The sequence below is a fragment of the Mirounga leonina genome, unplaced genomic scaffold (assembly GCF_011800145.1).
Source record: "Mirounga leonina isolate KUSES-001 unplaced genomic scaffold, KU_Mleo_1.0 Mir_165, whole genome shotgun sequence".
Taxonomy (NCBI): domain Eukaryota; kingdom Metazoa; phylum Chordata; class Mammalia; order Carnivora; family Phocidae; genus Mirounga; species Mirounga leonina.
This window is the reverse complement of record NW_023270415.1, coordinates 13,163,620-13,189,330: the sequence shown is the minus strand read 5'-3', so window position 1 is coordinate 13,189,330 and position 25,711 is coordinate 13,163,620. Positions and strand designations below refer to the sequence as shown.

General features: G+C 44.2%; 2 long non-coding RNA genes across 3 annotated transcripts; both read right to left on the bottom strand.

The window, feature by feature from the left end:
- Nucleotides 1-1,586: 1,586 nt before the first annotated feature.
- Nucleotides 1,587-4,371, bottom strand: LOC118014711. The gene is made up of 3 exons (XR_004680356.1): nucleotides 4,289-4,371; nucleotides 2,712-2,907; nucleotides 1,587-2,606 (listed from the first exon to the last, which is right to left on the bottom strand). It is a non-coding gene; the product is annotated as an uncharacterized LOC118014711 (long non-coding RNA).
- A 6,846-nt stretch (nucleotides 4,372-11,217) lies between these two features.
- Nucleotides 11,218-21,883, bottom strand: LOC118014710. 2 transcript variants are annotated; one of them, XR_004680355.1, is made up of 4 exons: nucleotides 21,719-21,883; nucleotides 13,007-13,258; nucleotides 12,463-12,598; nucleotides 11,218-11,799 (listed from the first exon to the last, which is right to left on the bottom strand). It is a non-coding gene; the product is annotated as an uncharacterized LOC118014710 (long non-coding RNA). The 2 variants fall into 2 exon arrangements; XR_004680354.1 differs by lacking the exon at nucleotides 21,719-21,883 and having other exon boundaries at nucleotides 13,007-14,689.
- Nucleotides 21,884-25,711: the final 3,828 nt, after the last annotated feature.

Below are 25,711 nucleotides of genomic sequence, written 5' to 3'. Positions count from 1 at the left end.
TAATGGAAGAGAGAATTTATTTGTAGATTTTATTTTTAATGACAGGTTTTTTAATAACAAGTCCCATATTAGACTATTGGCTAATGAAAGTCAAACTCTCTGCCAAATAATGCTTATCTTCTTAGGGACTATACAGCTGTGTGCAGCAAACACTCAATAAGTGAGTGATGAACAGATCTGTGAATGGGGAAGGAATGAGTGAAAAAATAAATATATTCCATGAAGGATCACTGCCCACTTCTGTTTGTTAGTTTCTTCAACATAGCTTATGATAAATGTTTTGAAAATATTGTTGGGGCGCCTGGGTGGCTCAGTCAGTTAAGCATCTGACTCGATTTTGGCTCAGGTGCTGATCTCAGGATTGTAAGATCGAGCCCCGCCTCGAGTTCCTTGCTGGGCATGAGGCCTGGTTAAGATTCTCTCTCTCTCTCTCTCTCTCTGCCCATCCCCCCAAAACAAAATAAAATATTGCCATGGTTTTAGAAGTTATTACAAAAAACCAGTGGAAGGAAATCAGAAAGCCTGTGGTTTATATACCTGAAACTACTAACAGTTCATACCACTGAATATGGTAATTTCCACAAGCACAGAAATTATGATGAGCACAAGCAATATAAGAAAATAGCAGTATATTAGACAAATGTAAAATTTGTCTAATATTTAAGGAGATTGTAAAATGTTTTTTCCTCCCAGGACAGATTTAGAAGCAAAGGACATATATCTGAGGCTGCATGAAATTGACAACCATGTAACTAGCAAGCGAACTAAAACTTACAAGAGTTGTATTTAGAAACTTACTTCAGAGATGAAGCCCAACAATATATAACTGTTCCCATTCTTTATCATAAATATAATAAATATAAAAATCAGATGAAAGGAATGCTACTCAGAGGAAGTGCTAAAAACTACATGTATCAATATCATCAACAAATGATAGCCCAATACCAAAAAACTATACTGACTTCAATGAAGGAAAGCCTTATCATTTCACAAGTGATTTATTATTCCTTTTCACTAAGCTTGATTTTCCTAGAGATTTGAGGTATTTGACCTAAAGACAATAGCCAAGCAGTTCTATTTAGAAGATAGTCTGTTTACTAGCAAACATATGCTTATAATGCATAGTGTCATTTTATTTTATGTTGTGATGTGAGCTAGGGAGTGTGATTTTATTCATTGCATGAGCACCATATTTAAAACCCCTTTGGTGTTATATATGGTAAGCAACAAATGGACCCATTAGCTCTGCTTAAATCTCCATTCTAAACTTGAATACTCTGAATCAAGTTTTTACAAATTTAATCTGTCACAATTTTGAATGCATCTTTCTGGGTCTGTCCCTTTTTTTTAAAGTGAATTAGACAGCCTGATTATATTAAGTAAGGTTTGTTTTTTATGTATGTTTATAAAAAGAGCATTACCCAACCAAATATTCAACCCAGATGGATCATGAAAATATATAACCTCTGCAAATTAAAACATATCCTTAAAACATCTTAAACCAAGAGAAACAGTAAAGGCACTTGAGAAACTATTAAAGAAATACTTTATTTTTAGTATTTTACATTCTAAATATGGGTCTGGAATTTATCCCCATGGATGAGAGTTGAAGTTGAAGGAGTAGATAAGATTACTGAAGAAGAAAGTCATGAAGGACAGAGGTGGACAAAAGATAAAAGCTCAATGGAAATTTCTCCAACTGGGTGTTGAAGACAGTGGACAAAGCCAAAAGACAAACTGGGGAAGTTGGAGGTGAATTGGGTGGTGCAGTCAGCAGAATGGGGGGTGGTGGTGAGGGGCACATTGGACGCTGGAATTTAGTAGACTAGAAAGAAGGTGGTACCATTTGCTGGCATCTGAGCAACCAGCCCAATGCCCGTCCACCACTGACACATCTCCCACGATACATTTACGGGTCTTCGTACAGGCTCTCTTTCCACAGGCTTAAAGAAGTTATATATAATATTGGCATGATGTTTTTTTCTGTGAAGTTAAACACAAGCACTGAGAACACAGAAATCATACCCTCTAAATTCTTAAAGATGTGTCAGTATACCTTGAAAATTATAAAATACATAGGAAAATGCATAAATAATAAATAACTTCATATATACCCATATTCATATCTATGGAAATGCCTTATTAAGTAACATTCTTTGGCCGGAATAAGACTCAAGAAAGTGGCACAAAGATATGTGAGCAGTCAAGGGGCAGGTGAAATTCAGTGTGTAAAACTATAGTATGCTAAATACTGTCCCCCAAAGGATCCATGTTCTAATCCCCAGCATCTGTGCATATTACCTTATGTGCCAAAGGACTTTGCAGACGTGATTAAATTAAGGATCTGGAAATGGGGAGATTATCCTATATTGTCTGGTGGACCCAAAATATAATCTCAAGGGTCATTAGGAGAGAGAGGAGGAAGATTTGAGTAATGAGGAGAGGAGGGAGGAAGGGATGTGATCCTGAAAGCAAATGGGTTGAGGGTAAGGTGAGGAAGGAATCAAAGAAGCCGATTCTCCCATGGAGCCTCCAGAGGAAACCAGCCCTGTGGATGCCTTGATGTTAGCCCAGTAAAACTGCTTCCAGACTTCTGGTTTCCAGACCTGTAAGAAGATTGCTTTGTGTGAGTTTAAGTCACCGTGTTTGTGATTGTTTCTTAGAGCAGCAGGAGAAAATGAATGCAGACGCTTTTTTGGAAAAATACTCACCTTTATGGCACAACATGCCGTTGTCTGCTTTTCTCTAGAAAACCCCGTGCAAGCATGCTAGCCTCTGTAATCGATGTTCCTTGAGTGGAAGTCTTTCTCTTTTTCCTGCCGCCTCCACTGCAAAGAGCTGGGCTTGCAGCGGCTGTGTAATGAGCATCTGGTCCCCGGTCAGCAGCGGGATCGGGTTCGTGGGCGGCTGAGGAGAGGAAGGTGGAAGGGAGAGCTGATGATGCTGCGTGAGAAAGAGGGGGTGGGGATGCTTCCAGGCACAGATTAAAGCAGGAGGGCCCCAGCAACAGGCCCCCCACTTTTTGGGGGGGCTCAGAAGGGTCCCTTCAGGCCCCAACTCAAAGAGCGCGTCCTAAGGTCAGCAAGTATTGTGGTGAAAGATAGGAAAAGAACCAGAAATGCTTGAAGACTTGAGAAAATGTGCTGCTTCATCTTCTAATGTCATCAAAATGCTTCTTGTCCTCAGGCATCGTCTCGACAATAAAACAGAGGGAATAACTTGTGGAAAACCACGATCTGATTCTCCTTGGAATAACACCTACAGCCCAGTAAGCAAGCCTCCACAATGCCCTGCTAAAGCTCTAGAAGGCCTGGAGGATGACACTGAACTGCTAAGAGTCCTGTACACAATACAATGTGTGTATAATCACACCGTATAAGGAATGCACGAAAAGTATGTGAGGGGATAAAACCACCCACAGAAAGCTTAGAGAGCTGGGAGAGGAAGTGGTGGGCAGTGCCCAGAACCAGAGGGCAAAGCATTCAAGGGCAGGCAGAACAAGAGACACCCAGGGGGCGGGGGAAAGGAACCACTGGAGAGCCGGGAGGGAGGAGACGAATATGGTGGGAAGTCTGAAGGCGAACAGGATCGACGCTATTGGAAGCAGAAGATAAGGACGGGAAAAAATGACAGTAGCAATATGGGAGATACAAGAACCTAATTTTCAAGGGGTGCTGGGAGCAAAGCAGGGGCAGAAGGGAGTGAGAAGCAAGCTGGGAGAGAAGAAAGGAGGTGCCTGACAAGGTGGTGAGGAGCAGAGGGAAGACCAGTCCCCACGATGGAGTCAAGATGTCTCACACCCCGTGTGCCTTACGTGTTGTAAGATGCACCCCAAGAAATGTATCACTATACATAAATATCCACCTATGCAAAGGATTTACTTTCAGAGGGAGGCAGGAAGGAGGGGATGGAAAAATGAGAGAGGATTAGATATCACTCTTAATTATCTACATCCTGAGATGATTTCTGGAAATAGTGACAAGCGGGGGAGTTGGAGCCAGGGCAGTGCGAATTGTCCATGACCCTCCTTTTAAAAGAATCCTTCCGACTGCGCTGTGCGAGAAGGAAAATGGAAAGGCAAGCCGGGTTAGGAGGCTGTTGCAGTAACAGTCAGGAAGGTGATGAGATGGAGCCTATTCACGGGCAGAGGGGGCATCAGGAGAAACGAAGGAGGGATTTACAGAGACTCCTCGGAGGGGCTGCGGTGAGGAATAGAGGGGGAGCATCGAGAGCAGGAGGAGGCAGACTCTGGGAGGGGCTTGGCCGCTCTCCAGGGAGGCTCTCTTACCTTTCCCTGCCGCAGGGCAGGCTCAGCAGAGGACCGACTGGGTAGAGGTAAATTGTACGTAGAAAGTAGGAAGTGACAGAAAGCACCCGGATGACCTCAGTTTTCTCAATGAGTCATGAGGTGAGGCTGTCTGCTGAGAGTGAGGGGGCAGGAGTTAAGAGGAGTGCTGAGGTCTATAAATAGTCTTCTAACTGATTAGTGCTGAGGAGTGAGAGTGTGAGTCTGTCTGAATGCTTTAGAAGCCTGACGAAACTGTGTCCACTGCTGGTCAGCTCCCACAAAGAGCCGAGAGACACGTACCCTCATATGCCTAACTTAACAGAGTTGGGCGAACACGGAAGTCTTAGCCACAGCTAAATGGGATTAAGGCCTCAAAGAAGCTACTGATTCCAAAGCGGCAGCTCTCTAAAAAATGGTTTGGATTATAGTTGTGGATTTTTTGTTTGTGTTTTCAAAACATATGTCTTGTACATATATAGAATGAATAGTTTCTATAATACACACACATATATGCACACATAAATAATGATAGCAACCAGGGGTGCCCGGGTGGCAAAGTTGGTTAAGTTTCTGCCTTAGGCTCGGGTCATGATCTCAGGGTCCTGGGATCAAGCTCCAGGTCAGATTCCCTGCTCAGTGGGGAGTCTGCTTCTCTCTCTCCCTCTGCCCCTCCCCCCCCACTTGTGCTCTCTAAATAAATAAATAAAATCTTTTAAAAAATTAATTATAGCAACCATTCATTCACTATATACTTGCTGCACGTTCTATGTGCCAAGAACTATGCTAGACACTGGAGGGACAGTAATGAGCAAAAAAACAAGATGTCTGCCATTATGGAGTGAACAGTCTGATGGTTAATACAAGGAGGCATTCAAACTGATGTAAAAGTATAATGTGGAGGGTGCCTGGGTGGCTCAGTTGGTTAAGCATCTGCCTTCGGCTCAGGTCATGATCCCGGGATCCTGGGATCAAGCCACACGTTGGGCTCCCTGCTCAGTGGGGAGCCTGCTTCTCCCTCTCCCACTCACCCTGCTTGTGTTCCCTCTCTCGCTGTCGTTCTCTCTGTCAAATAAATAAATAAATAAAATCTTTAAAAATATATATATAATGTGATTAGTGCTGTGAAGAGCTATGCACAGTGCAGTGAGAAGATATAATCAACACAGGTCAGGTCCTGAGGGCGAACTGATTCTATCTAGGTCATAGATGGACATGTTCATGCTCTTCTCCCTAACTACATTATGATTCCTTTCAAGTTGCAGATCACTGCCTACTTTTTCCTGTTTATAGCACCTGACACATGACCATGCACACAGCAGGTGCTTAATGTGTGTTTGATGGCTAAGCTGATGCCATGGGATGTTCCTCAGCAATGTCAGTGGCATTCCTTTCAAAAGAAAACTACAGATGGGCATCTTAGTCATAATGGAAGAGCCCCATTATCTTGCAGATTTGGCAGGAACAACACACTCACATGCCACTTACAGACTCTCGCATCCCTAAAATGTAGAGTGTCATTGACATTTTTCCTTTTAAAAGAACACAAATCACAGTGTTCTTTGCAACAATGTATATTGAAGATCTATATACTTGTTCCTCCTTATTTTTCAAGGCAGCTCCCACTGACTGACATAGGTTATAGTGGAAATTGGGAAGAATTGTCTAATGGGTACAGAATTTCTGTCTGGGCTGATGGAAATTTTCTGGAAATGGATATTACAGATGGTTGTAAAACATTGCGATGTACTTACTGCCACTGAATATACAATTAAAATTGTTAAAATGGTAAATTTCATGTTGTGTATATTTTACACAATTTTAAAAAATCCAAAAATAATTCAAGCTTGGGGATTGTAAACATAGAAAGACATACTGGTTATGAATAAGTGTCACCTTTTTCTTAAAGCCTTTCAGTGGTTCCCCATGCTTTTCTGATTAAATCCCTCTCACTACAACCAGGCTCCTCATGGACTGGGTCCTGCTCCTCCTCCGTACATTCTTCTTGAACCCTATGTTCCAGCCAAGCCAAAGAGTTTGCAATTCTCCCGTCATGCATTTATTTTAGATGCCTCAGTGCTTTACTTGGCATACATTCTAAGCTCTGGGATGCTATTCTCAGCCCTAACCCACCAGCACCTTCTCATATACCTGAGGCTAGCCTCCTCTGGAGAACTTGTACCAATACCCATTTCAAATCATCCCCACCCTCATAGGGAAATGGCTACTCTCTCTCTCTCTCTCCCAGCCTTGCTTACCCCGTGTAGATCATTATCATGGTGAATATAACATTTAATGCAGTCCTTCATTTATAGGTCTGTCTTCCTGTGCTATACCATGGGGCGCAGGGGCAGAACCTTTGTCTTATTTATGTAGCATGACATTAAGACCTCTGGCTCGAACCGTGTGACCTGGGACAAGATATTTAACCTCTTCTAGGTCAGTTTCATCTTCCATACAATGGGAATAATAATAGTCTCTTGTCCTAGAATAGTTATGAGGAATAAATGAAATAATGTGCGCAAAGTGCTCAGAAAGTGTCTGACACACAATCGACAATTAAGTGTTTGAAGAGAGGAAGTACGTAAGCAGTAACAGTTGTTCGGTGGTTTAAAGGTTGAACATTTAAGGTCAAGAGTTGACAAGAATGATAAAAATCCTAATCCCAAATGTTTATTTAGAAAGACGCATGAAGAAGTTGAGTGATTGGAAAAAAGAACAACATCAAGAACTTCTTTTGGTATGTGTGTCATTATGTAGTCAAAATACTTCCCAGGGCTTCCCAGGTTTCAACTTTCTGCCATAAACTCTTCCACTCCCTTCAGAGCCAGCCTGATCAGGCTACAGAGGTCCTTATAACTAAAATATCGTAGTCATCATAGGAAACAAAAACAAAAACTCAAGGAAAGCAGTCAGAAAGGTTTATTGCAAGAGGCTTCAATACCAAACCACTGGAGGATCCTCAAGCTTTAAAGAATGTAATATGGTCCTGCTATAGAACCGGAGATACTTTTGAGTACTTTTTCTATACTGACCCACTTACACCAAATTTTGGCAAACTAGACTCCTTGCTGGAAGTTAAATCAGAAAGTAACCCTTTCTAAGTCAGCTTGGCCTGGATGTGGATTCTTATTTTACATGAATAGATGCTTGCTATTTTCAAGGTGTGCAGCTGTTTGTGCAGTGAAGATAAAACGTGATGTGATGCATACACATCGTCTCTTATGAGGCAAAACTCACTGCAGTGGTCATTGCCTGAGTCCTCCTGGTCTGCACCTGATTCTTGCACAGTCCCGTTAAAGCTGATGCCAAGCCCAGCCTCAGGGGTGGGGCTTGTGACCCAGGCCTGTGCCATCTGCATGTCTCATTTCCCTGTCCACTGACGTTCATGGATCTCATGTAGCCTAGTCAGAGCCAAATGAAATGCAATGATATTTTTCCTGAGTCTTCCAGGAAGGAGACTCTCACTCATAACCTCTGACCTAAAACATAAGAGAATGAATCGAGTTAGCAGGGACCTTTCTGGTACCCATAAAACTTAAAGCTGAAGTCAACATAAAGAAAGCCAGAACAAAGAAATAGAGATAAAAAAATAAGCAGGTGCTACTGATATGCTCGAGCATCGACTAGAGTTGTTCCTGAGGTTAGCTCTTTTGGCTTCTGAATCAGTAAATTCCCTTTTTGACTAAGCTAGTCTGGGTTGGGTTTTTCTGTAACTGCAACTAAATAATCCCAACTGGCATTCATCAAAGCCACTCTTTCCAAACAGGAGCTCCATACTGTGATTCCCGAAAAAAGATAACTGGTTTCTCTAGAGAACTCATATATGAATGAATCAGGGCATATTCAAGAGAGTAAGTGTCTGGGTAAGAAAATCTCTCCTTTGGGGATGCCTGTGGTTCACATTTCTGTGTGGGCCAGGAAACTCGTATAAATTTCACCTGTTAACACATTTCCTTTGCAAGCATTTTGCTATTTCAGGGGGAGGAGCCGGAAACAGAGGTGGAGAAGGGAAGGCGTGAGGCAAAATATGAATGATTATGCAGGAAGCAATATAGCTGATGGCCTTTCAGCAAAGGGCTGGCATGTGGGTACATGTGGTGTGAATTCACAGTGGAGGAACTAATCCGGCAACATTATCTGATCTGGAACAACAAGAAAAAGAAAGAGTCTCTTTCCTTTTCCTCTGATTTGATATGTCTAAAAACCTTTACCAAGGTGACAGGCTGGTAATGAAAGTATCCAACCAGACACTTTGACTTTGGATTGTTCTAAAGTGGGGTCCTGGGATCTGTGTTGTTTTCCAGGGACTATTTGTCATTTCATTTTCAGAACGAAGCTGGATTTTGGTTCTATAAAAACAAGGCAGGTACTGGATTGAAAACAAAAGTCAAACATGCTGATGCTTGAAGATAAAGAAGTATGGAGTTGCACAAATTCTTCTGAGTAATAGAAGCTGGTCTCAAGCCTGGGGCTGAAGAGACTGTGGGAGCAGAACCAGAGTCTGTGAGGTTATTTCTTCTGTGAAAAGAAAAAAGCCCGAAGCAATAATCTGAGTAATCTAAGTCCAAAGCTGCTCCCATGGAAAGCAGCGGAGCTTGCAGGAAGGGGCTTAGACTTTGGTAGCAGGACTGGTTACATAACTTGCTTCCATCCCTAATTGGCTCTGTGGCCACAGATAGGTTAGTTTTCCTTCCTGAATCTGTTTCCTCATCTGTAAACTTCAGTTAGGTTCCTGAAAGAAGTAAGTTAGTTGAATTATATCAGGAGTCTATGGCCCATAAAAACTCAAATAAATGACAATTGCCCTATTTCACTGAACTTGGGGAGACTTACACTGAGGGTGGGGCTGCAGGTACCTGGACATGGAGACCTTGTACTTATTTGGCAGGCAGAGGGGCCAAAGTTCAGTTTCATCTTAATGTGATTTTTTTTGTGTGGAATATCAACAGAAAAATACCTATTTGAAGCCAAATTTCTGCATTTCTGTAGATTCTTCTAAGCTCAGCAAAATTTTGTCCCTAAGCTGCGGAACAACCAACTCTATAACTTCAAACTGGGTGGGCATAAACTTAAAAGATTTTCATTGGACCATCTGCTTCTCAAGAGCAAGAATTGAGTCTTATTCCTCTTTTTAGGTAAGATGCGTAGCCCAGTGCCTTAACTGATTGCTCAAGAAATTTTTATTCTCTTGTCTAGAAAAATGAATTCATCCTTAGGACAGCCAAACTGAACTTCTGTTGGAATGCGCTCAAAGTGGGAAGGAAGGAAGAAGAAGGAATAACTCTCTTTGTATATCAGTTAGGGTAAGGTTAAGCTGCTGAGGGGTAACAAAAAGACCCCAAAATTCAGTGGCTTCAAAGAAGACAGCAGTTTATTTCTCTACCATGCCACAGTTCAAAGGTGAGTAAACCTGCTATACAAGGTCATTCTGAAATCCTCAGGGCACTGTCTTCACCAGCATGATCAAAGCTGGATCATTGGCTTGAGGACATAAAAGAGCCTGGAGAAGAACACACACTGTTTTAAGGACTTATTCCAAAAATAGCACACTTCACTTCTACTCATGTTCCATGAGCAAGAACTCAAGTCATATTACCCAGCAACCGGAGAGGCTGTAGAAGGAATGCATATTCATTAAGAGGATTAAAGATGAGCCACATGATATTTGCAAGGCATATATTTGACAAAGGTCTTGCATAGGAATATATAAAGAACTATCAATACTCAATAATTAGAAAACAAACAACTTAAAAACAATGAACAAAAGATTTGAACAGCCACTAAAGAATATAAACAGATGGCAAATGAGCACATAAAAACATGCTCAACATCAGGAGTCATTAAGGACATACAAGATACCACAACATATCTATTAGAATGCCTGAAGTTACAAAGATAGACTCTGTCAGTTGTTGGTGAAGACATAGAGGAACTAGAACCCTCATACATTGCTAGTGTATAAATCCAAAATGGTACCACCAAATGGAAACAGTTTATCAGGTTCTTCAAAAATTAGATGTATACCTACTGTATGACTCAGTCTTTCTGTCCCCAGATGTTTACCTAACCAAAAAAAAAAAAAAAAAAAGCATATGTTCCTACTCAGACTTATACATAAATGCTCATTGCAGCTTTATTTGTAATATCCAAAACCTGAGAACAACCAAATGCCCATCAAAAATTGGAACAGATAAACAAATATTATAATACCATCTGATGAAATATAACTCAGCAATAAAAAGGAATGAGCTCTTGAAATATACAAACAGGATGGATGAATCTCAAAATAAGAGTGAAGAAAGGCAGATCAAAAAAAAAAAAGAGGGGAGGGTGTATGCAGTATAATCCCATTTATATAAAATTGTAGAAAATGCAAATGAATGTACTGTAATAAAAAGATCAATACTTGTCTGGGGAAGAGGAGGTAAGGCAGAAAGGGACAGAGATGGGGAGAACTACAAAGAAGTACAAAGAAACTTTATGGAGTAATGGATGTATTCTATATCTTGACTGTGATGATGTTTTCATGAGTGTAGAACACTTCACTTCATAAATTTGTACACTTTTTAAATGTGCAGTTTATTGTATGTCAAGTCTACCTCAATTTAAAAAGTATATGCCCTTGGGGAGCCTGGGTGGCCCAGTGGGTTAAGCGTCTGACTCTTGGTTTTGGCTCAAGTTGTGATCTCAGGCTTGTGAAATCAAGCCCCACATCAGGCTCCATACTCAGCATGGAGTCTGCTTGGGATTCTCTCTCCATCTCTCTCTGCCCCTCTTCCCCCACCCCCCTCTCTTTCTCAAATAAATAAATAAATCTTTTTGCAAAGAAGTATATGCCGTTTATTTTTAAGGATAATTACACAGAATTTGCTGTATCCAAATAAGTATCCTCCACATATAGTTTCTTTGTGTTACTTTGACATTAAATTCTGGGAGATGCTGGACCAGAGGAAGGGAGACTATGAAAAGAAGATTCCTGTTGATAAATAAGACTTAAGGGAATAAGCTACAGTTCTAGGCCCAGCTTCTGGTTCATGTGCTTCTCAAACACCAGCCAAGTTTCCATCTCTGGTCCAGATTCCATACAGTGAACAACCCCATCCGCACAATCCTAGTAAAATCCCCACCCACTACCAGCCGCAGCACCTGGGACTTTGCACCCCAGCCTCAGCCCCACCTTCTAGACGGCACCTTGCCCTTAAACCCTGCTGGCTCTTCAGTTCAGTCCACTGGCCAAGCTTCTAGCTAGGCCAGTGCTAACCTGGCCCACTGGGTCATTTCACTTTCCCTGACCTTCCCAACAGAGTGAGAAAAGCTCTCGTATCTGCATCACACTGAAAAATTGCTGAAGACATTTCCCCAGAATTTTAGGTAGCATCAATGGGACTTTCTCTCCCAACACGCCTTCCAAAGGTAGGTTCCAGTCTAATCCCTTTTGCAGTGGCATGCTCCTTGCCAACAGCGTGGCACATTCATTTGGGCGACACTCTGGAATCTTCCTATGTGAAAGGCTGAAATATATAAAGGCATCATAAAGGAATTCTAGAGGGCTTGGGCGGGATTATTCTAAGAATTTCATCCATCCACTTCAAGAAATTTCTTCTGTTGATCTTTAGGATTACTACTGAAACAGCCAAGGCTTTTGCTGATTTATCCCAGAATATCATCCTTGTTGGTGCACAGTCGTGCAGCAGAATTGCCAATGCAAAGGGTTTTGTTTTTTTTTTCCTCTGACTGGCTCAAAGTGGGATACCAGAACTAAGTTAGAAATAAGCCTGATAAGAATGAGAAGATTTAAGGATTATAACTGGTTCTCATAAACTCAGTTCAGGAGAGCTGGGGGAAGTGACTCTCATCTTCCAACATGTACCCAGGCAGAGCCCAAGCACAGAGTGTACAAACCATCCTCCATGTAGAGGCGAGATTTTTCTTGGAAGGAGGGAGGGAGAAAGAGTGTGTGTGTGTGTGTGTGTGTGTGTCCATGTGTCTGTGTGAAGTATGCTCGGGTTAGCTGAGCTTGATCAATGGAAACTGTGCTAACAGGAATAAAGAGACGCTGATGAATCAAGGGAATATGTGAGAGAAGAGAGACAGGGCATAGAAAATGCCAGAGGTGAGCTAGTTGAATTCTGGGACAATGAGATCGGAGCTATCCTGTTGCCCGAAAGCCTTACCTCTTGGGTTCCCGGAGCAGAATCTGCAAAAACAGACTGCAGAAAAGTCTTTTCTCCAGCCAGAATTCTTAGTAGGCAGTCATGTGGGGGTAATTGCTCCTTTGTCTGGCTTCCACTCAGCCCCTCTGACTTCTGCCTGAATGGAGAGAACTATTGTTGCGGCTGGAGTTCGGTAAAGTCAGTGGGGTCGGAGACAGGGAGCCTCCCTCACAGAGGCACCGCCGTTCTCACAAAGGCCCAGGGGTCTTACCTTTCTTTCCCTGTGTGGACAAAGGCAGGAAGGAAACTGGAAGTGATTGATGTCTCACCGAAGTCAGGCACTGTGCTAGGTGATTTCTCCTTCAGTATCTAACCTAACTCTGACAATGCCCCCAGGAGACAGGACTTCTCAACTCCGTTTTCAACAGAATAAGGGGCCACGGAGAACAATTTACAGAATAGTAAGCCTTAGAAAGGTTAAACAAGTTGCAGTAACTTCACAGCTAACTCTGTGGTGGGCTGGAGCTTTGTTTCCCCACCTGCCCGAGTGTGGGAGCTGACTCACCGGCGGTAGGACGTTATGACAGTCAGGTACCCGGTGATGAATGATATCCAGGTCTTCCAGAAAGACAGGGAGGGAGACATCTTGATTCTGCCTGCTTCAGGCCACTAGAATATTTTGGTGTGGAGCCCCTCGTTTTCAAATGATGTACAAGAAAACAAGATCAAGTCAACTCCTTTCGCTATAGACTCTTTTCTTTTTTTCGTTTTTTGAGAGGTTACTTTAGACCAAGATTTTAAGATGTTTCATTCGAGTCTAGAAGCCAATGAAATAAAAATAGAAAAGCAGAACTGAGTAGAAAATAAAGGAAATTAATTTAATAACAGATTTTGTTCAGTCTCTCTGGGCCTGCCCCAGTGAGTATCCCCAAAAAGTCTAGGAGTGAGAGCACAACCACTGCTGAGTAAAAAACCTCTTGATTATGGCTACAGAAGGCAGAAACTATTATATGTGTATCCAACACTGGCACACCCCTAAACTACACTTCCCAGCCTCCCTTGCGATGCGGGGTGTGGCCATGGTCCAGCATCAGTCCTGCTCTGGTCAGTGGAAAATGAGCAGAACTGATGTGTGTCAATCCCAGGTCATAGAACCACATGCAATCCCCCATGTGCTTTTCTCTTCCAAGCGGGCAAGAATGAGTCAACTCTGGGGACTGTCTTGGGAGCCACGAGATGGAAGAAGCTCAGGCCCTTGACTCACATTGTGGAGGAGAGCTGCTGGATGAGAAGTATCCACCTTGGACAGTTACATGTCACGATAGAAACTTTTACATGCAAAGCTGCTGAGATGTGGGGATTTCGTTGTGATAGCATCTAGCACACCCTTAGCTAATAGACCAGAGCCCTCGTTCCACTCACCTTCCCAGAGATCATGATGTGAGCCCCAAAACACCAGAGCCCCGAGAATGAAAAGTACATTCCCAGGGAGACAGGCCCATCTACCTCTGAGCCTCCAGGGTTTTCCTCACCTTCAGTGTCTGTCCCACCTACAGAAGTGTGGAGAGATTTTGGAAAACATTTTCTGCATATGATTTAGAAAGCAGAATTCAGTTGTGCCACCAAGAATATACTTCATGGAATGATAAAGCCATAAAGGAAAACATTTGTTTTCAGACTGATTGTGGGAGAAAACCCAAGTAAGTGAGCAAAACAAGAGTGAACGATAGGGTTTTTCTGTCATTTTATTGCAGTAAGTAAAAAGTAGGCAAAACCACCACCGCCTGCCAGAAATCCTCAAAAACTTGCTTTTGTAAATACAGAAGATTTATGTGTACTCGGAATCAACTGTTTGGGTGCAATGTGACATTTTAAAGTGCTTGACAGCTTTTAAGACAGTTTTTTCCTTTAAACACATTAAATTCACCCTTCCTACAAATGTGTTTAGTCTGGTAAACTCTACCTGTAATTATCTAAGCAACAAGTCAGTTGCGTTTCGGTTTCTGTCAAATACTACAAATTTCCACTGTGTGGCACTATGTTTAATGAGGATTATTAAACCCATATCCTTCCTATTCCATGACGGGGGTGAAGTCTGTGGTTGGAAGGAACTCTCAACCACAGTCAGGTGATGAAAGGGTGGATGTGAAAGGTGTGTCTTCTCCAGGAACAAAAGAAATCCTGAAAGAGAAGGAAGCAATGAGGTGACAGCTTGAGAGGAAAGGATTTACCCCAAGACCTCCGGTCCCCAGCTACTGCAAGGCTCTCTGAAGGCTTGATCGGTGTGCGAAGCGTAGGCAACCAGGGATTATCACCGGAGCATAATTTCTGTTGGTCAGGGTGCAAAAAGAGAAGATCGGGGCTCTCCCCAGGTAAACTCACGCACCTGCCCAAGTACAAGAAAGCCATGAGATGGTCTGACTACCCTATCTGCGCGCAGAGCCAGAAGATGTGTAAAAACAAATTGCTTTCCCTTTCAGCACACGGGGAAGACACCCACAGGTGACATACTGGACCTTCAGAGCCAAAAGCCAGCATAAGAGGACGGGTGTCTGTTCCAGGTGTCTTTAAGGCACTGCAATTTGTGCGGAGCTGGCCCTTTAAAAACAGCTCTAGACCAGATCAACCTCGTCCAGCAGAATTATTCAGTTTGTTTTAGCAACAGCTTCCCATGCCCTGGTCTCCCATTACTTCATCTGCATTCCCCAGATGCTGACCCTGTCCCCCTCTAAGCCCACAGCATTCCCCCCACGCCCCCGCCCCGCCGTGGCTTTCATAATCTCCTAGGGAACTCCCAGTACTGAGCCCTGGCGGGCCCCACAGGATGCCACCTCTTAGGTCATGGGTGGAACCTGATGCCCTTCCCCAGCTTCTCTGGTTGCAATCCTACCTGCCCCAGATTTCAGGCCTGCGTCAGAGGCTGCTACAGGAGGAGGCAGGGAGGTGACCCTGTTTGGTCCTTCCCCGGGCTGAACGCCTCCATACAATTTCAGACAGCTAAGAATAGTCCCGAACCCAGGGGTCACTTAGTAAGGTTGCATTTAGAGGGTTGCGAGGCCAGGACTGCCAGGGTCTCTGACCAGTGGCTCAAAGCCCTAGCTCGGTGGTCTTTGCATGACCAGTGAGTCAGCAACATGTCCTTCTTCATACTCTCTGCCACTGTTGAGTAGCGGGCTTCAGGAACATAGTTAGAGCACCTTTGGATGCAAGAGACAGAAGGCTGATTCAAACTGGCTTGAAATAGTTTATTGGCTAGGAAATAAAACAGAGTCCAAAGGAGTAGCAGGACTTAGCAGAGCTGCATCCAGAGCTGGTTCAAGCGCTCTTGCTGGGGACTCTCTCTCTCTCTCCACCTTAGAAAGAGTGAATGCACACGACAAGCAGGATGTCTATGAGGGGGCATGACTTACATCCCAACACTTAGCATCTCAAGAGAGGGGGGCCAATCTATCTTGACAGCTCCAGGAGAAAATGTCTGGAGGGAAGTCCCATTGGCCCCGTCCAGGTCACGTGCTCATCTCTGAACCAATCACAGTGATTAGCCGGACCTGAACCCATAACCGCCCCCCCCCCCCCCCCCCCCCTGGCCCAGGTAGGGGCCGGGAGCTGCAATCAAAGCGTATTGGAGGATTTACTCTGCAGAAAAGGCGGCTCGACAGTAGCCTTCACTGTGCTATGACCAGTTGTCATTTTCAGACCTTGCCTTAGCTGCCATGGATAACCATTCCCTCCTTGAAACACTGCACCTACCGTCCAGCGTCCCGCATTCTCCTGGTTTTCCTTTTCACCGGGCCTTTTATTCCCAGCCTCTTTCCCTGGTCTTCCTCACCTCCCTGGTCTCCTCATGCTGCAGCCCCGAAGCTCAGGTCCGACCTCTCTCTCTCTCTGCTGCCTTCCGCCTACACTCCGTTGGTAATCTCATTCTGTCCTGTGACCTTATATGGCATCTATTCACGGTGGACACCAAATTTATATCTGACTGCTTCTTCTCAGGAGCCCCAGACTCCACGTGGAGTCCTCCCCCAACGTGGATGACCAACAAGCATCTCAAATACACTGTTCCAGCACTGAGCTCCTGATCAGCCCCCCAACCCCTTCTCCTTGCCATTAATGCAGTTGCTCAGACCAGACGACTCAAAAACATCTTTGTCTCCACTCTTGCTCATATGCCACGTCCAGGTGATCAGCAAATCATGGCATTCCACCTTCGAGTATATACTCTATTACTCACCTCCTCCACCATTTCCAGTCTGGGCCAAGTCATAACATGCCTCACCAGTATGATCACAACCGCCTCCTAACTGGGAGACCGTCCTTGACTTGTTCCTCTTTCTGTGTTCACTCAGCTCAGCAGTCAGAGTAAACCTATGAGCATAATCAGACAATGACTTCCTCTGGTCAACACCCTGAAGTGACCCTCGGCTTACTCAAAATAAAATTCTTACGAGTAGTCTGCAAAGCCCTACACAGTCTCCCCGCACCACCCCCTATTTCCTTCCTGACAGTCAACTGCCCTACCCCACTCCATCAGTTCCAGCCACACAAACTTCCTTGCATTCCTTCCATTCACCAAGCACGATTATGCCTCAGGGCGTTTGCACTTGCCATTCCCTCTGTCTGGAGCCCTCTTCCCCCAGATGTCTACATGGCTTCCTTACTCGCGTCCATCAGATTTTTAATTAAATCCCTTCTCCATGAGACCTTCACTGACCATCCCAATCTAGAACTGCAAACCCCTTCCTGACTCACACGTCTTGTCTTCCTTCACTGCTTTGCTTTTTCTCCATCGTAGTGATTATATTCTAACACACCTATTTTTAAATATATTTTTAACTTATTTATTTCGTTTAATTTTCCCTTACTTATTTTAGTCCCTGTCTGTTTCCCCAGCACTCGACTCTGCTGGGGGAGGGGCTTTCGTCTGTGTGTTCAGTGCTGTAACCCCATCACCTCAGCAATTTAAGGAGTGAATAAAATGGAGTGACTTTCTCAGTCCTTCACTCTGGCCCCCACGCGGGTGTGGTAACCTTCAATCTCTCCTCTTGTCTCGCCCTCTCAGTCTCCTTTGCCAACAGTCCGAATGCGGGGACCAGGAGGCCGCACAGAATTACTCCAAGATGGCCGCCTGTGACCAGGAAAGGTGAGGCCAGACCCCAGAGGGGCATGTGGGAGGGTTGGACAGCAGGGAAAATGGGGTGGGCTGTGACATTCCAATCATGGGAGGGGGCCCAGTGGGCAGCAGCTAGACCGGGGCCTGCAGTCGTGGGCGGGAAACTGCATGGCCTCAGTCCTTTGTTAGGTTGGTACAGGGCAGATGCCAGGTCCAAGCAGGGCAGACAAGGGGACAGAGATCATGAGGCACACTGAGGTCAAAATGGATAGGGGCCAGAACACAATGCCCAGCAAGCTCTGTCACGGAGGCAAGCACTCTGTCACCCTTCCCAAGGCTGACGTGAGCTCTTTGAAGAGGCCAGGCTCTCCCAGCAGGGCTTCGTCTTCTCTTACCTTAAAGGGTCAGCTCCTTATCTCTTTCACTTGGCAGGCTGCACCTCTTCAGGCAGAACCCCTGTTACTGGTCTGGTAACCCCAGGAGGGCCGCCTCCACTGTCCTGGCTCATCCCGACAAGATGCCCCACCCTGCCTCCCCCAGCTGCAACCAGTCCACTCACTCGCTTGCAGGAGACCCACCTCCCAGCTCCCCAACACCCGCAGCAATTTTTTTTAGCATTATGGAATGTAAAGGTAACTTAGAGACCCTCCAAGTCCAAGATCCTCATTTTATCAGTCGGAAACCCGGGGCCCAGGGGGTTAAGTTAGCTAGCAAGGGCAGTGCCCAGGGAGGATGCTCAGCTGAGGGCTCCTTACACTAGACCGCGCTGTCGAAAGTGGCCTCCATCCCAGAGGACGGGCTAATCACAGGCCAGGCCTGGATGCTTTACCTGGGAATGAGAAGCTCCCTAATGCTCCAAGAATTTGCAGCGCGACCGGTCAAAGAGCGCAGCCACACTGCAGAGGAGTGTGTTTATACCACCCTCTTGCCCTTCTCTCTGTTCCCCGTTTCGTGATGGGATCGGGTGAGGTCACTCCTCTGCCTGATGAAAATCTCAGCCCTCGCCAAGCTGCTGCTCTCTCTAAGCTCATTATCTGACTGGCTCATACTTTCCCAGGGGTTGCAGGGAGGAGGAAAGGTAATTAAGTGTTTTGCTTAAATGGCCTTTTCAGTTGACAGAAATAGCTGCCCAGAGATGTGGTGGCCGCTCCTTCCCGGTTCTCTCCCAGGGAAGGAACAATGACAGTGCAAAGGTCAAAGGGACCAAGGCTGCCGCCCTCCCCCGCATAATCCCGAAAGTGCATCACCGGCAGGCAGATAATGGAGAAGAGGAAAATAAGCCCAGGTCGGCCTTCTCCCCTCGTTGAAGGAAAGCCTCCAATTCCTGTGTCTGCATGACCATGGGTGCCACGTGTGATCAGGCCTACAAGAACCGGGCTTTTTTCCTGCCTCGAACAGCCCTCTGTTGGACCAGCATCTTGTGTCTAAGTCTCTTTACAGCACAGAGTAGTCACTGCTCGGCATTAGAGAATGCGTTATTTTGGGAGAAACAATACTGCCCTATGGAGCCCTTGTAGGTGGGGGATGGGATAGGAGCCGCAGACAAAGTACAAGGGTGCATCTCCCCCAGACTCCGTGAATCGAGCCGTCAGTCAACAATGGCCTCAGACAAATGGGCAGAATACGCGCTCCCATGTAGAGAAGAATCTGGATGCCAAAGAGGTCATTACCAAAACATACAAGGAAAGAAAGAAAGGGAGGGTGGAAGCAGGCAAAAAAGAAAATAAAGTAAAAACGAGACTGTGACTTGCTGAGGTTGGAAACCACTGATAGGGCCGCAAGGAGCTGCTTAACTCAGACCACAAAGAGTTAAGTCTTGGCTAGCAGCACCTACCGATAAGTCCCGGGCACATTCAGCATCATTGTGTTAAAGATAATAGCAGCCTTATTATAACAGAGAGCCCCATATACATTAGTGCCCACACAATGTCACCTATCTGTGAATTCAGCAGAATTTTGTTCACAGAATAATATAGTTTTGCCATTGTCCCAGCTTAGAACTACACATTCATTAATAGAAACAGTATCTCTGGCACTTCTATGCAACGCTAAGTCCCAAAAAAGGTTCATTATGGAATGTGGCCCCACAGCCAGTGATGGCCGTCATTATGACAATGTGCATTAATATCAAAGGATCTGTGATTATTTTTACAGTTGTTCCTGGTATCATCAGTGATTCTCTAAATTGTGCACCTCTCTTGGTGCAATCAGGTGTCCTTGTAGCCTCTATCCATATGCAAAATTTCTTTGCAAAAATTTCTTTAAAAATTGCAGAAGATATGCCTTATAGAATGTTTCTTAGCTGTCATTTTGTTTCAGATTGAACCTCGAATTGTAGTCAAGGTGACTTCACTGTCCTTTAGTGGTATTTGGCCTAAATCAAATCCATCAGGTGCTTCAAAATCTATCATTGGAATGAATATACTGAAGACAAAATCTTTCCTCTTCTGTGTATTGGGCTGGGATGGTTCGAGGTGGGCCACCGAAAGTGGGGAAAGGAGAGACATTGATATGTACAAGAAAACTCAGTGGGGAAAAAATCTGACTTTGCCAAAATGGTGTTTATTACTATAGAGATTCCTAATCTTACCCACTTCCAGTTCTCCCTTCCTCTTGTAGGTGGGCGATGTGACAAGCTCTAGCCTGTGAAACAAAAATGGAAGTTGATGGTTGTTTCTGGGCCTAGTTATAGGAGAGTATGTGACACCTTGCCCTTTCTCCTCTTGTTCTGCAATGTCCTTGTAAAAGTTCGGCAAGCCGTATATTTCAGTGTGCTTTTCTGTGCATGCATTATGCGTTGATTAAAAAAACATAAAAATAGGAGGTGGTCCTGAGTAAATTTTACCCTCCACGGTGTCCTTCACTTCGAAAAATTCTGCCTTCTGGTGGCTCCTTTCACCAACATTCTTACTTTTGTTCACAGGATAATGAATAGAATACCTTCTCCCCAGGCCCAAGGACCAAAGGAGGGAGAAGATCAGAGTTTCAGGTGTTCAAGATTTATTGAGCAAGTGCCTACAGGACAAACTGGTGAGGGAGAGAGGGAGTGAAGCGTGGTGGTGGGGAGAGGAAAGAGCTAAGCAAGGCTGTTGTATCAGGAAAGTCCAGCTTTGGCCTGATTTGAAGGGAGCTCCAGAGCATAAACAGAGCTGCAGACTCATCAATCCCACATGATGCAAAAGATCCTGCCTTTCATACCCCCTTTGCAGTCAGCCATTGCCTGTGGGCACCGCCCCCCCATCCTGGAAGTCAGTGCAAATTTTCCGACGAGGCTGTTCCCATCAGCAGAAGGAAATGTTTTAGAGAAGGGAACAACTGATACCTATGAGCCACGGACACACAAAGCAGTGGGGCATTCCAGCCCAGGAGAGTGGATCCGAGCACAGGAGCACAACTCCTATTACAGTCCACCCCTTTCCCTATTCACTTTCACTTGTTCTCACAGCCAGTGCCCTCCATCCAGGCCTGTTTCTTCAGGATTCTGTGTCATAATTCCAAAGGAAACCTACAAGAGGATTGTTAGTGGGATGAGTTATAGCCCCCATGGCTGTAGCTGGTCCCAGGGCCATACTTCATCATCATTATTGCCCTGTTCTACCACCTATGGTTGATTCCCCTCACCCTTGGGTAGCACATCAGGGGTCCTAGGTGACTTTCATGCAGCATCTAAGTTCTTCGGACTATGCCCTAATCAGGCCATGTTTGCTCTACTTGACCAATTGCAATTTAAACTGAGCCTGAAAGCACCAAGAGTCACCCCAGGAGGATCATCGAAATGCCAAACACATTGCCCCCAGTTTTCTGCATGTACCAGCAGTCCCTCATGATGTTCAGAATCAATTGTTCCTCCTTAAAATAAATTTTCCCTTGTCCAATTGTCAATTGGCATAAGGAGACCATGTGACCAGAGGGCCCAGCTGTAGCTTTACATTTACCAGAATCCTTACTGTGTTTCTTCATGTTAGCAGCCCCTCTAAAAATCAGGATGTCTAAAACTGTATGGGTAGAAAACACAAATTTCTCAAGTCAGACATGATGATGGAAATGCTGATGACCAAAGCCATGGCTATTTTCTGGAGCCATGATTTTTACCTCTTACGGATCCAGCATGTATAATAGCATTAGTCTTAAAAAGTCTCCTGCATCTTGAAATAGTGCCTTACTTACCACAGGGTGTCATATTCAAGCTGGTGATTCAGCTGCTTTGTTGAAAGCCTTTTCCACTATTCTATCAGGTTGGCAACTTCTGAATGGTGTGGTATGGGGTAGAATCAGTGATCCCATGGTCCTGTGCCCACTGCCTTACCTCCTTTGCCATCAAATGAGTCTTTAGTCTAAGGAGATGCTGGGTGCAATCGCACGTCAGTGAATCACACACTGCCTGAGCCCTTGGATAGTGTATTGGCCAAGGTCTCGTGGGCAGAAAAGACAAATCCATGTCCAGAGTACTTGTCAATCTCTGTGAACATGAATCACCACTTTATTTAGGATGAAACGGGACTTATATACTAGACTTACCGCAATGCCTTTCTGGTCTGCTCAAGGAACTCAGATTTGATTTTCAGTAGCAGCAGTAGCTCAATCAGCTTTGGTGAGAGGGAATCCATGCTGTGGGGCTCCATCTCTGCCTTCATGATTGTTCCATTCATGAGCCCATTGCAAGGGCAGAGGCTGACATCAACCGGCCAAGTCATCCTATTTGTTTGGTTGTTCAGCACTTCTGCTGCCGTGGTTCTTGGTGTGTGGTCGTATGCAACACAAAGATCTTCACACTTTATGACCTCTCCAGTAGGTCCAGTTACATATCTCATCCCCAGAGCTTCTTGTCCCCTCTCCTTCTGTGCTCCTTAAAAACCAGCCAAATCATCGGTCACTTCCCCAGAGCCCATATATATTCTTACTTTAAGCTGCTTTTCTTGCTATATGAAGTCAATTACCAGATGCAGTGCTGGTGCAGAACACTGCCCATTGAAGGATATCTCTCATCACATCTTTCAGGGCCACAAGGGAAGCTGTCATGAAACAACAGTCCATTTTCAGCTTGTGTCAATATATCTAGCTGATCCATCTGTGAGTCAAGTTCAGGTTTTCTCCATCAGCTGGTCATAAGAAATCCCCTTTGTGGCAATAGATATGAGCTGAGGGGAAGACATTAATGCAAAGTTGTATGTGACATGAAGATTTGGGCCACCAGCTTATTTGTGTCCTATGGACCTGCTCAAGCCCAGTCCAGGATGTACCACTTCCATTCTATACTGGATTGCTGCTGAGTTTCTTTGACCTTGTATCTTGGTGGGGCTGATAGAACACAAGTTATGATAGGTAGTTTGGCATGTGCTCAATTGATGCTTACTCCGGATTTAGGTGGTCTGTCTCTACCAGTCCCCAATAACAAGTCAAGAGATATTTTTCAAATGGTGTAGGATACTCTGCCACAGACAATAGGCCTTGCTCCAGAATCTTAGAAGTCTGTGCTAGAATTCCCCATTGGGGGCTTAGAAGAACCTCTAGTCAGCAGCCCTTTCTACTCAGATGCCTGAAGGACCATGAAGTCTGCTGGCTCATAGAGTCCAAACAGCAACTGTTTTTACTACAAGGACTTTTCTTGCTCCAGGTCCAGTGCAAAACTAGCTAGCTTCCATGTCACTTAATAAGTTAGAGAAATATTCTCAAGTGTATAATATACTGCCTTCAAAACCCAAAAGATCTGATAATTATCCTTCTTCTTTCTTAGTAGTGGTGGGTTCAAGACACCCACTGGTTCCTTACTTTGTCCTTACTAAGAACAAGGTACTTGTTTGTTCATTTGGAGGGCTTATCTTGGCATACCCCAGACCACTGGACACTGGTAGAGACAGACCACCTAACTACGGAGTAAGCATCAATTGAGCACATGCCAAACTACCTATCATAACTATCTTCACTGATGTGGTGGGTCCCTGAATCTTTGGAGAGTTTATATCCTACTCTCTGGAGCATTTATCTTACTAAGGCATCCAAAGTACTTGAGTGGATCGATATTCTTCAGAAGGTCCAGCCAATCCAGATCCTTTCAGACTGTATTATGACAGAGTGCAAGAAAATCAATATATCCCTCCAACTAGAACATGGCTGTATACTGTTGTCTCTCCCATATGAATGCTAACTGCATTACTCTTTCTCTTTCCTTATGGAAAAGAATGTACTGACCAGATCAATAGCTGTATCCCTCATACCGAGGCTATGAGGATCTACACTAATTAAGAGCACATCTGACAGAACCAGTGTAACTGAAGCCACTTTCTGATTATGTCTGCAGTAGTCCATTGTCATATGCCATGGTCCATCTGGTTTTGCAAAGACCAGCCTGGCAATTATGATGAAAACCACTACTTTTGTATCATTTAAGTCATTTAGTGTCACACATGTCTGTCATTCTTTCCAAGAGGCAATTCTGCTTTTGATTTACTACTCTGGTGTGGCAATGGGCTTCCACTTGACATTTCCTACTACAATAGCTCTTACTCCACAGGCCCAGAAACCAATAGGAGTATTCTGCCAAGCTAAGTATGTTTTTACCAAATATATTCAGGAATTTGGGGAATGACCACCTGTTGGTTCTATGGACCCATTAGACCCACCATGAGATGGACCAGAGCCATGACTCCAATAAAGCTAGGAGTCAACATTAACTCAGACCTATAACCACCAGCCTTTGGTCAAGCTAGTTATAACCTATTCCTCAGTGGATGGATACCCAAGTAAATAGCTTTAGATTCCTTTAAGGAAGTACTGGAGAATCACTACTCTATCCACTTACCTCCATGTTGCAGAATCCATCCTTAAGAGACCTGATCTTCAATCAATGGGTGTCTGCGAACTGGCTCCAGTTTGGAACTTGGGCAATCGATCATGAGTTTCAACTGGGACCATGGGTTTCTGTTCTCTTCTTCATCCTTCTTCCCTTATGATGCCATATTTACCAACTACTGAATAACCTATGATGGATGCTGGATGTTGGAGATGTAGGGGTGAAAAAGATACAGCCTGTGGCCTCCTGGAACTTTTCCCTACCACCTTCTCTTGATCATTTTCTCTTAACCACACAGGCTGAAAGAACCAAATATGAAGATAGAGAATGTTGTGGATTCTTAGCAGCTAACATATTTGAAAGTAAAAATGACAAGAATGGCTAATATTGAGGAATTATTAAGTACTATACCTATAGTGTTCGATATAATCCTCAAAATCCTGTGAGGGAGGTTTCCTTATTTGGTGGATGGGAAACTCATACTTACAGAGGTAGCCAAGGCTCAGTCTGTCTCCCAAAAGCTGTTTATGACCAAATGAACATGAGAGAGATGCTAACTGCTGCTCTTCAAAAAAAGAGATTCCAGCTAGTTGTAATTTTTACCAGAGGAAGCCAAATTCCCCAGAACGCTTAATTCACAGAGGTTACCTATCTGAAGTTTTTTTCTCTTCTGATTCAAGCCAACCTGGGAACGACAGGGAGTTCAAAACTCAAGAGAATGTCACCTAATTCAACCATTTTCCTTTGAAAACACATGCCATGTCCTGAGCCCTGCAGAAAAATGAAAACCCCACTATACCATACTGAAGGAGTCCAAAGCCTATTGAGATGAACTTGTACACACTGAAAAAGTAACAAACCACAGAAGGCTCAATGGCCTGGTCGCACACTGCCTTAACCCTTTCATGAATCATAACAACACTTTAGTAGGTTTCTACTAGCATTTAAAAAATTAAATAGAACATAACTAAAGAGAATATTATCAAGTAGAAAATACCAGGTTGCATCTCCTATAGGAAGCATACATATTGTTTTTGTGAAGTTTTGTTACTTTTGAATGAAGTAAAACATATTTCTTGCTATGGGTTGTGGTCAAAAATTTTGAAAAAGACTGCATAGAACATATATTAAAAAATACTTTAACAAACAAGCAGACAAACAAAACAAGCCAGCCTCAAATCAAGGGGAAAAGGAAACACTGAGTTGGCATTACATAAAGAGAAAAGTGAATGACTAAAACAGAAGTACTATATTACTTGGCTACCTGAAACTAATATAACTACAAATGGTTCTCTATCCTACAGGGACATCTCAATGAAAAATAACATAGGTAACAGCAGCAACAGCAAAAGAGCTTAATGCTTCTAGAC